The following is a 4,373-nucleotide window of genomic DNA, read 5'->3' as shown; positions in this document are numbered from 1 at the left end:
AGTTTAGACAGCACAGGACAGCGTGGAATTTCACCTGGGGGTGGGGCTATTGGGTCCTTTGACACTGGTGTTGTTCAGAGGGTGTGGTCTCTGCCTGAGCAAGATGGCTGCTGCCGCATAGGGGAAGAGTCAACACCGAGACCACGCTGGCTACTCTCTCAGTTCTCTCCCCAAAGGCTCCTTCCCCAGTCTCTCCTCAGGTGTCTCTAGCCCACTCTGCCCCCACCTTTTCCAGAGACCACAGTAAGTGGCTGCAAATGAAAATTTATACATTGGGCCTTTAAACAGTACTTTGCGTCTTCAGCCGACCATCTCTGGTAGAGAGCAACCCTGCCGCTTTTCCGAGCTGGCTGTTTTTTGTGTATTCTTTTGGCTCTGGTGTTGTGGGCTAGAGATCCCCACTTTTAGTTTAGACCCCACTCTTCTCAGGGGAATCCAATTGGCCATTTCAATATCCTTCTGGTTCTGCCACCCTTGGGCACCCCGCCCACTTTCTCAGGTCTGTTCCACACTCCTTACCAGTTAGATTTCGCTAAAGCTGATTCTTCTGTCTCCGAGGTTACAAGGCCCCTATCTTACTCTTGTTCAGTTGTTTGTTCCAGGTGACTTCTCCACAATTTAGTTGTAATTCCAGTTTGGTCCTGGGAGGAGGTCAGTGTGACTTGCACTCACTCCTCTGCCATCTTGATTCTCCTCTCAAAAAAAATTCTTTTACTCAAGTGACTTGATGCAGTTTCTCTCCCAGAGTTAATTACAGATTTTTGGATCATTTTAGTAATTGTATAGATTTCCAGATTTTAGTTTCTCAGAAGCTATCTTGTTTTGATCTTAGGTCATATCTGGCTAAATAGATTTTCAAACACATCTCTGAGTTCAATATTCAAGACTAAATTTTAGGATTTACTGTGGCTGAGGTATATATCTGGCTCTGAGTAATTTCTTGCAGGTTACCAAAGCTTTGAGTTTCATAACAGAAAATTTTTCCCAGGTACTCGTGATTTATTCTTTATTTACTCTTTCACTAATTGTTAACCACCTTCTCCTGGATTTATCTGTTCTTCTACTTAGTGAAGTATGTTTGTTTGTGAAAAAGCTTTGTCATTTTGGCAAGACTAGTATTAATATCTCTTCTTTAACTGATTGAGTCATTTATTTATTCATTAATGAAAAATCACTAACCTTCAATAACATGCTAAACATTATTTCAGTTTTTCAAATTTATATATAGAAACTATTTTTCTTACCATACAGCCTGTACACACAATGTCCTTTACAAAAGGAAACCAACTGTATGAGAAAATATATTTGCCAATGATACATCGGACAAGGGTTTGATCTCCAAAATATTTAAAGAACTCACACGGCTCCACTCCAGGAAGACAAATAACCCCATTAAAAAATAGGCAAAGGACCAAAATAGACACTCCTCCAAGGAGGACATACTCAGGGCCCAGAGACATACGAAAGGATGCTCAGCATCACTAGCCATCAGAGAGGTGCAAATTAATACCACAATGAAATACCACGTCATACCGATCAGAATGGCCATTATCAACAAATCAACAAGCAAGTGCTGGTGAGGTTGTGGAGAAAAAAGAACACTAGTACTCTGTTTGTGGAAATACAGACTGGTGCAGCCACTGTGGAAATAGTTTGGAATTACCTCAAAAAACTAAAAATGGAACTGCCTTTTGACTCAGCAATTCCACTGCTGGGATTATACCCTAAGAACCCCAAAACACCAATTCAAAAGAACCTGTGCAACCCAATGTTCATAGCAGCACAATTTACAATAGCCAAGTATTGGAAGCAACTGAAGTGCCCATCAATAAATGAATGGATCAAAAAACTATGGTACATTTACATGGTGAAATACTATGCAGAAAGAAGTAACTCCTACCCTTCACAGCAGCATGGATGGAACTGGAGAGCATTATGCTCAGTGGAATATGCCAGGGGATGAAAGACAAATACCATATGATCTCACCTATAAATGGAACCTAATCAATAAAACAAGCAAAAAAATATAACCAGGAACATGAAAGAAAAAAATAAACCAACAATAACCAGAGGTGAGGAGGGAGAGGGGTAATGAGAGAAAGAAGGGGAAGAGTCAAGGCAAGGAACATGTATAAAGGACCCATGGACAAATCCAAAAAGTGGGGAAGGATTGAAGGTGGGAGGTGTGTGTGGGTGGGGTGGGGAAAGTCGTGGCAGGAAAATGGAGACAACTGTATTTGAACAATAAAATTTTTTAAAGTAAAGAAAGAAAAGAATAACTTTTAAATGTTCTTTTATCTCATGTCCACAGTATTTGAATTGGCTGTAACCCTTGATTCAAAACATAGTCTCACCATTTTTCCATTGGCATTTTGTGCTTGTTTGTGTATTTACTAATAAATTTATACCTATGAAAACATGACTGAATGCAAGACCTGAACAGTTGATAATAACATACAACTGCTTATGTGTCCATCCTCATGCTGCCTCTCAGCCTTCCCACACATGAGGTTATTTACAGCTTCTCTTTTTGTATATAATCTTATTATTTATACAAGTTCATACAAAGTGTGCTGGTATTTTTCTACTGCTTTATAAAACAATTATGCTGAATGGATCTACTCTGGACTTTTTCCCCTTATTATAATATCTTAGAAAAATCTATATAATTATATATAGTTGTATTTTATTTGTCATGGTTCTCAACAATATTATATTGTCCTCTTTATGGCTATTATTGTAAATTTCTCCTTATATACATGTAAGAGTGTATCTTGGGGACTTAAATGGAGTGAAATTCTGGGCCATAGAATGTGTGAAGGTTGACCTTTACAACATAAGGCCAAACTTTTTCCAAAGTGATTGTATCAATATACGCTTCCATCAGCAATATATAAGAAATCTTCTTGATTTATATGCTGTTACTCAAAAAATCTAATTTCATATTTTTTCTTCAGATTAATTTAGAACAAACTGGACTAAATGAAAAAAGTTAACCAGTCTGTGGTGTCCAGATGTATTATTCTTGGGCTCTGTAATTCATGGAATCCAGGCCTTTCTTCTAGTGATATTTTCTTCACTTTATTTGATCACCATTTTAGGCAACATCTTCATTATGCTCCTAATTACCTCTGATCTTCATCTCCATTCCCCTGTGTACTTCCTGTTAGCCTATCTCTCATTCATTGATTTTTGCCTTTCTTCAGTCACTAGCCCTAAAATGATCATGAACTTTCTCAAGGGAAACAAGACAATCTCTTTTGGAGGCTATACATGTCAGAGTTTATTTGGACATTTCTCTGGAGTGCATGAGATGGTGCTCCCTCTGTCAATGACCTACAACCATATGTGGCCACCTGCAATCACTTCATTACTCCAACATTCTGAACAAATGAATATGCATTGTGTTAGTGATAACATCATGGATCACTGGCTTTGTGCATTCAATAAACCAACTAGCTATGATTATAAAGCGCCCCTTCTGGGACTGAGAGAATTGGATAGCTTTTCCTGTTATATTCCATTGGTGATAAAGCTACTCTGCACGGATATCTATATTCTAGAAATGTTGATACATGTGGACAGTGGGGTACTGGCAACCATCTGCTTCATACAGTTACCTTTAGCTTACTCTTCTATTCTGTTTACTGTCTGCCCTCCCTCTAAGAATGGGGCATCCAAGATTCTCTCCACCTGCACTGTCCATATCACAGTGGCCACTCAGGATCACCTAGGTGGACAAGTTTCTTGCTGTATTTTATGAGGTCATCACACCTCTCCTAAATCCAGTCATTTACCCTCTAAGACACAAAGAGATTAAGAATGCCATTAAGAGACTACAATGTTAGCATATGGATTTCTGTGGGCATTTCAAGGTCTTACATTACCAGAATGTCCACTATAAACTCTCTCAATTAACCAGACTTATTCTATTACTTGGTACTGGGAAGCATTCCTCAATTCACATACAAAACTCAGTGAATATCCAAATGTAAGTTTTATGTCAATTCTCTTTTAGTCAGCAATCATTTATTAATCATTGAAGGCAAAACCATTTGGGAAATTTGGCCAGTCTTCATAACTATGATTGTGGTTGCTGTCAATTAACTATTTTCCTCTTGATTATGAGTCACATATCCCTGCTTATTTGCTTCTTTTCATGATTATTTTATGAAATTCAGATATTGTGTATAAAAAATCATACACCTCTGGGCCTTTCAAGATGGCAGAGAGTGAATGGAAGTCACACTGACCTCCTCTCAGGACCAGTCTGGAACTACAACCAAATTGTGGGGAAGTCACCTGGAAAACATCTGAACAATAGCGAGAGGAGCCTTAAAACCTTGGACAGACAGAGAAATCAGTTTTAGTAC

The 4,373-nt window shown here is 38.5% G+C and overlaps 1 pseudogene; it reads left to right on the top strand.

The window, feature by feature from the left end:
- The first annotated feature begins 2,982 nt into the window (after positions 1–2,982).
- On the top strand, positions 2,983–3,848 carry LOC129064089 (olfactory receptor 4K3-like; annotated as a pseudogene).
- The last annotated feature ends 525 nt before the right edge of the window (positions 3,849–4,373 follow it).

Source organism: Pteronotus mesoamericanus, unplaced genomic scaffold (genome assembly GCF_021234165.1).
Source record: "Pteronotus mesoamericanus isolate MK-2021 breed Mesoamerican mustached bat unplaced genomic scaffold, CSHL_Meso_final contig_164, whole genome shotgun sequence".
Taxonomy (NCBI): Eukaryota; Metazoa; Chordata; class Mammalia; order Chiroptera; family Mormoopidae; genus Pteronotus; species Pteronotus mesoamericanus.
Note: the sequence above shows the minus strand (reverse complement) of the source record. Positions and strands in the feature narration are given on the sequence as shown.